The sequence below is a fragment of the Pogona vitticeps genome, chromosome 2, assembly GCF_051106095.1.
Source record: "Pogona vitticeps strain Pit_001003342236 chromosome 2, PviZW2.1, whole genome shotgun sequence".
NCBI lineage: Eukaryota > Metazoa > Chordata > Lepidosauria > Squamata > Agamidae > Pogona > Pogona vitticeps.
Window position 1 is genome coordinate 186,143,892 of NC_135784.1, and position 8,052 is coordinate 186,151,943.

An 8,052-nucleotide genomic window follows, 5' to 3' on the forward strand; every position below is an offset into this window, starting at 1 on the left:
GACGTCGGAGCCGGTCTGCCCGTCGCTCGGCCCCTGACTCTCCCCAGGGAAGGGGCCAACGCTCTGGGACTGCTTTGCCAGTTCCTGCCTGAGACTACCAGCGTATAAGTCTAGGTTCGTGGAGGAAGAATAAGCATAAGCATGTGCCCTCAAGTCAGTTCTGACATAGGGCCACCCTTTTTACGGATTTCCAGGTAGAGGAGACTCAGAAGCTATTTCTCGTTCTTTTTCTTCTGGGCCAGCCCTGGGGCTGTGCAGCTTGCCCAAGGCCAGGCAGGCTGGCCGTACTCATAGGAGGCGCAACGAGAAATTGAACTCCCAACCTCTGGCTCCCCATCCAAACAGTTAGAAGTGGATATGGGAAACTGATTGGTTCAAAATTGGGAAAGGAGTAGGACAAGGCTGTATATTGTCCCCCTGGCTTATTTAACTTATATGCAGAATACATCATGCGGAAGGCTGTACTGGATGAATCCCAAGCCAGAATTAAGATTGCCAGAAGAAATATCAACAACCTCCAATATGCAGATGATACCACTCTGATGGCAGAAAGTGAAGAGGAATTAAAGAACCTCTTAATGAGGGTGAAAGAGGAGAGCGCAAAAAAATGGTCTGAAGCTGAACATTAAAAAAAAAACACTAAGATCATGGCCGCTGGTCCCATCACCTCCTGGGAAACAGAAGGGGAAGATATGGAGGTAGTGACAGATTTTACTTTCTTGGGCTCCATGATCACTGAAGATTGTGACTGCAGCCATGAAATTAAAAGATGCCTGCTTCTTGGGAGGAAAGCGATGACAAACCTCGACAGCATCTTAAAAAGCAGAGACATCACCTTGCCGACAAAAGTCCACATAGTAAAAGTTTTGGTTTTTCCAGTAGCAATGTCTGGAAGTGAGATCTGGACCATAAAGAAGGCTGACTGCTGAAGAATTGATGCCTTTGAATTGTGGTGCTGGAGGAGGCTCTTGAGAGTCCCCTGGACTGCAAGGAGAACAAACCTATCCATTCGGAAGGAAATCAACCCCGAGTGCTCACTGGAAGGACAGATCCTGAAGCTGAGGCTCCAATACTTTGGCCATCTCATGAGAAGACTCCCTGGAAAAGACCTTGATGTTGGGAAGGTGTGAGGGCGAGAAGGGGACGACAGAGGACATGATGGTTGGACAGTGTCACCAAAGCTACCAATATGAATTTGACCCAACTCCGGGAGGCAGTGGAAGACAGGAGGGCCTGGCATGCTCTAGTCCATGGGGTCATGAACAGTCAGACACGACTCAACGACTAAACAACAACCCAGTCAGCTAGGTTGGGCATTGGGGGGGGGGGGGGAGGAGGCAAGCAAAGAAGATGTGATAGAAATGTATCAAGTATGCACTGAGGTGGAGAAAGAGAGTGGAATAAGGGGGTTGTGACCCTTTAGGCCTTCAAGCAGAGATCTTTTAACAAACCGCTTGAGGAGCACCAGGGGTGCAGAACCTGGAGCTTTTCTGCCTTATGTCCAATTTCCTTTCACTGACTTTCTTAGGCTGCAGCTACACAGATAAATAATACAAGATTTGCTGCAAATATAACATTGATGCATTTGATTTTTCAAAAAAACTGATCACAGCCAATGTGAATCAGCCCAGGTCCTTTTGCTTCCAAAGCAGTTTTTTCTGCCCTATCACTGCAGGATACATTTTTCAAGCTGGAGTGATTCAAACTGTGTTTTCCATGTGTGAGCAGTTGTTTTGTTTTCCAAAAGGATGGGTGTGTGTGACCGTGGATGGTATAATGATAAAAGACTAAGACAGGCATGGTATTTGGGGCAGCAGGCGAACACCCACCCCCATGATTTTTCTTCCAAGTCTCCCTGAAGCCAAAGCACTCTTCCAAGTCTATTCATTCTGTATCTAGAATTTCCAACCATATAAAATTTAAACCCCATAAGATAAAATCACCTCCATTTGAGGTACAGATTCCAAAGAAAAAGAAAACAACAACTTTGGTCTAAAGCAAAAAGTTGGAATAGAAACTCTAACCCCCCCCCCATGCAGAAATTCAAATTCCTTTCCAGCTCATGGCTATATTTTAGGTACCCTTCTTGTGCCTTAATTTCCATCCTAGGTAAATGCAAGAGATAAGTATCATTGTTCAATTCCATTTTTAAAAAGTATTACAAATACAGTATTAAAGTGCTGTGGACTTTCCAATTTCTCCAAAACAGGTCTGTAAAGAATACATAGCTGCTTGCAGATAGGAGGGACTTTCCTTTTAAGCCTCTTTCCTAAAGAAACAAGTCCTGCATGCGACATGCTATCAATCCCCTTTACTATGCCCCACCACCACAGGGGCAGTGGATGGGCTGCTCAAAGTTTTCCCTAGAAATCACATTCCAGGATCAGGCATATTCCACCAAAGACAGCTCTCCTACCTGTGGAATTAGAAAATCCACAAATTTCAGTCTATAATTGCCATTCTAAATTGTGCATGTGGATACCAGGCCTAAGTAGAGACTGCAGGCTTTCAGAACGGGACAGGATTAAGAGGTAGAATTGCAGCATTCATGAATAATAACCATAATAAAAGTTGGGGGGGGGAGAGAGAGAGAAACCTTCACCTTTAATTTCTGTGAGAGAGATATCTGGTAACCTCCTATACTGGGTGCCAGAGCCCACCAGTTCATCAAACTGTGAAATTATCAGTTTTGCCCATCCTCTACGGATTTGTGAAAATAGGGCAAGGATTTGAGGACAATTTATCAAACTGATGCCTATAGTCTGAAGTCCTGCACAGGTCGTTTGTGATTACTGCTCATGGCTGTCAATACTGCACCACCCTCCTAAATCTGGAATGATGATGACACAGTAAGGAGCCACGTGATGGATTCCTCCCATGTGATGCTTCACATTGCCTGAATGGGATAGAAAAGAAGTGCATTGAACCGAGTCTCCATGCTCTATCAGCAGCAGGGAGAATGGCCACATCATCAGTTATGAGAAGGCTAATGCAGGAAAGCATTGCACTTTGGAACCCTTCTTTATGGTCTACACCTAACGACAAACATGTATGCTCAGTGGCTTGAACATAAAGCACAGAAATGTTAGAAGCTGCATTTAAACTTGCCAGGGAGAACATTATTTCAACCATTGCACAAGCCTAATTGGTACGACATACAACATCTCCATGGGTGAAAATGACAATACATGAGATAACTCATAGAGGAGAAGCAGGTAAAATGGGAAGGGTCATGAATTCAATGCTGCTGCTCTCACCCAAAACCAGGAAAACAAGCTACTGTGGAAATACATTCATTCCATATAAATTGGAGGGCAGCTAATATAGATTAGATGTCTGGTATCTAATCACAGCGAAATGGCAACAGCACAGCACTGACGACGTGTGACAAGGGTTACATCATTAGCTCACTCGGATAAAAGAAATTTAAAGTGAACCCACCCTATGCATAGCCATTGCAAGCATGTACTGACCTTGACTGCTCTGGCATGTGATCAAATGGCTTGTCCACCTTATCAGCATTCCACACAGCACTGCTGTGTATTTTCTGGTCACGAGCTTGTTCTTGGGAGCACTGCTTAGGTCAAGTACCACTAGAAATACAATTAACTGCCCAGGCAGTATATGGAAACACGACAGAAGTTCATGTGGGTGGATATGACAGAGCTTAATAAAAGTATGCAAGGTTTGGGAGCTGTATTTTTTTTCTTCCTCTTATACCAAATCTCAGTAGAGTTTTTCTTAAATTGTTGGTTGAAGAGTTCTGACGCATCTTATATGTATCTTATATGGTTATCATATTGGCCAAAATCCTGTTGTGTAGAAGGGAAACGGTGTACCTCACAGCAGAACATTGCCACTAATTAACAAGTCCTTGATTAGATTCCTAATTGTGCATCTATCTTGGCACATGGTTAGGAATCCAAGTGCGGGTGCATTAATTATTGGCAATTTTCCACTGTGAGTTACACTTGCACTGATGTTAACTACAAATCATATTTTGTGCCATTGTAGTTGCCTTTTTAAATGTAATATTCACTGCCTTGGCATCTAAAGCTATTTTTTAATGTCAAAAATAAACAAATTTAGGGTCATTCCATGAAACTGGGTGGCAGGGGATTCAGAAGAAACAAAACCCGTAATTACACAAATAATTAATTTGTGTAATCCACTAATAAAAGTTGTGGTAAAGAGCATGACACAAACCCCTGTAGTTCAGTAGTGCCATCTAGAACAATTGATAAATGAAATACTAAATTTAAATGTAAGAATATGTATTAAAATAGCACTTTATTGATACTGGAGAGAGAATGATGGAAGTTGACAATGAAAAAAACTGATTATAAATTTAGTAACAGCAGCTAAATTAGTAATAGCAAAGAACTGGAAGGTTAAGTGTGATCTCCAAATGAATGGTATAAAGAAGTGTGGAATATAGCTGCTAAATAACATACAGAATTAGAGTAAGAAGAATGTTAAATAAGAATGTGTTTGGAAATATATGATAATTTATTAACTTTGTATTAACAAAGGGATTGTGTATCTTTGCAAAAGTCAATATATTTTTGGAAGGGGAATGGGGCTCTGTAAAAAAAACAGTTTTATTTCCATTGGTCCCGGTGAGGGGGAGCACAGCATATGTATATGTAGATATTTTTAGTTGTTTTATTTGTGAGTGTGTGTGTGAGAGAGAGTGAGTGTGTTTTTTTTAAAATTCATTTGCTAGACCAGTAAAATAAATAGAGTATATCATGTGTTGGAAAACATGTCAGTCTAATTCAGAGATTAGTTTTCACCAAATCCAGGATGAGTTAGATAACATGCTAAGCATATTTTTACAAGAGGTGCCCCCTCAAATAACACCTGCCATATCACATTATTTTTCTCACCAGCCCAGCTTACATTCAGCATGCTTGCTTTGTAATTGATCACTGGAATAGGCACAGGCTAAATTTGCAAATCTGCTTTTCTGAGGCAGCAGTCTGAGGAAATCATGTTCAAGGATGGAAAAATGGGTCAATCAGAGAAAATAAATATTCCATTTAATGTCTGATATACAGATTTCTGTGGTAGTGTATTTATTCATTTCTCTTTGTCTTTCTGACATCTAATTAGAGGCCAGGATACTCAGTCTAAAACATTCTCTCTAGAATGGACTTTGCAAATATCCTCATAATCGTAATCTTGGAACTGTAGAGCTGGAAGGGATCCCATGGATTATCAAGTCCAGATCCTGCCAGAGCAGCACAGTGGGGAATCAAATTCTCAACCTCTAGTTCCACAGCCAAATACTTAAGTATAATTGATAGATTCTAAGTCACTTGTTACCAGGTCTGGGTTTTAATGACCCCAGATGGCTTTCAAATGATACAAGTTAATTATATATTTTTCTGTGTCTCCTGGGTACCAGTGGATTAGTTATGCCAGTCGCCAAAGTGGTGAAGAGCTTACAACCACATTCCTCAAGAACTGAATACAATACTTAATGTATGAGCAGGAAGAACACGACTTCCTTGTTATGAAAGGGGTTGTCAGAGGAATGATTTTTGGACTCCCAGAAGAGCTCAAGACTGGCTCAGCCTTCTGGAAAGAGCCTCACAGTCTTGACCTTAGAAGGAGCAGATGTCCTTTTCCCTTAGTTATATACTATCAGATGATTTTAACAGCTTCTTGAACTACTGATCTACTCTACAAATTGACTAGATAACACGGTCTTCCAGAAAATATACAGTATTTGTTCACATAGGACCTAATGTACATCACTTGGTTTTGCTATCACAGTAGAAGCCTTGAGAGAACCGGTATAATGTAGCAGATAAGAGTCCTGGACTAGGGCTCAGGAGATGTGGGTGCAAATCCCCTCTCAGCCATGGAAACTCACTGGCAGGTGGCGCTGGTAAACTCTTCTTTGAGCATTTCATACTTTAGAAACTCTACTGCAGTCACCACAAAGAAGAAACCGGACAGCATATAGCAGAAATAATGAGGACATGTGGCATCCCATAAAAGAGCAATTCTAGAGAACCGCTGAGAACGGATGTGTCTTTTTCATGCTAAAACAGTGGCATACAGATTTATTACACAGTAGTAATCTAGGAATTGCATCTTCCCTTCCTGCTTCTTACCAAGCAAATTACTGAATTAATAGACTTCTAAATGATGATGCTATCTGGAGTACAAAGATAAAACAGCATCATATTGACTTACAACATGGCAATAACCTACGATCTGTAGCTTCCCTTCATGTTTCTTAGTAAGCTATGTTACTGAATTAACTGGCGGCAAAAGAATGATGTGATCTGGAGCAGTGGTTCTTAACGTGGGCAATAATGCCCCCCCCGAGGGCGATTTTATTTTTCAGGGGCGGTGGAATGAAAAGGGGTGGTGTGGGGGGGGAAAGAACAGAAGGGGGCGGTAGGGGGGCGCTGGAGCGAGCCAAACCTGTGAAGGTGACTGCAGCCGCAGTGCTGGCAGTAGATCCGGTGCTGCTGCTGCCGCCAGATGATCCAGCTCTTTCTACCTGCCACGTCTCGCCTTTCTCCTTTAGGGGAGCACCGAGTGTGGATCGGGTGGAAAGAAAGGGTCTCTTGGGTCTTCATCCTCGCCCCGTGAAGCGCTGCCTCGCACCCGGGTGGGGAGGGAGACTAGGTAGGTAGGTAGGTAGGTAGGTAGGTAGGTAGGTAGGTAGGTAGGTAGGTAGGTAGGTAGGTAGGATGGATGGATGGATGGATGGATGGATGGATGGATGGATGGATGGATGGATGGATGGATGGATGGATGGATGGATGGATGGATGGATGGATGGATATCATCACCTCAGGGAGGGGGGCGATGATAACTTCCTCAATGGCTCAAGGGGGCGTTTCTTTCAAAAAGGTTAAGAACCACTGATCTGGAGTATAAAGATATGGGACAAATAGATATTGCAGAACTGTATGTTTCTATTACAGGATTCTGTTTTATTTATACATTTTAAGATCTCTATATCTAAGGTCAGAAGCCCTTAATATAACAAGGCTGTAAGATGACTCTTATTGAATAAAAAGGTTTAGCAAAAAGTCATGGGAGGGAGTCACATATTAAAGATTATACTTGAGAACATTGTAAAGCTGATAATGCAAGGGACTGAAAACACACAGTGTCAGGAAGACAAACCAATACCCAGGGCAGCTATATAACAGAGGGCAGCAAGGGATGTTTTTCATTGTGAATTGCCATCATCCTCTACAAACCTAGTATTTAAAATTCTTTGTGACATGAATCCATTGTAAAACAAGTGCAAATACTAATACTGGTCATTAGCTGGATTTAAATTATGTTAGTGTGGAGTCTGCTGCAAATTTAGTTTTCTTCCTGCACGAAAGACTCTTACAATTGCTTTCTTTTGTTATGAAGAAGACATCTATTTAAAAAAAAACTCCATCTTGAACTCAGAGGTCTTGTTCTTCACATATACACGCTTGTGGTATGTCTGAGAACCTGTTCATCTCTTAAGGTAGAGTTCGGTCTTTTATCCTGTTCATCTCATATATAGCTGCATTCGCTTTAAACAAAAACTGGTCTCTCTAAACGTTAGAAATTAAGCAGGTGCTCACATATTTTCTATCATAAACAGGAAAAACCAGGTAGGTGTCCAAAAGAGGCTGAAATTCTCCCTAAATTTCAGCCTAAGTCACTTCAAGCAAGGACTACCGGCAGCGGAGAATTGCTGCCACTGGATTTGCCTTGAGACCAACCTTACTCAAGAGATTACTGACTCTCCTGGCATTCTTCCATCGCATTCTCTCAGCATCAGTGTTTCTGGATTGTGGTTGCCTCAGAGACATTCTGGCTCCAATCCAAGTGTGTGCACAGGGAGCAGCAGCTGCCCATACATAGCTGTGCAGGAAACGCAGTAATTGGACCAACCAGTTGTTGAGTGGGAAGGAAGAAGTGGGGGAAGGGAAAGAAAAGGCACTACAACCATTCCTTGGTCTTCATCAGGGAACTTCTTGGTTGTTCTTTTTAAACTAAATGCATACAGTTCCAGCAGATGGACAACGAAGCAATATG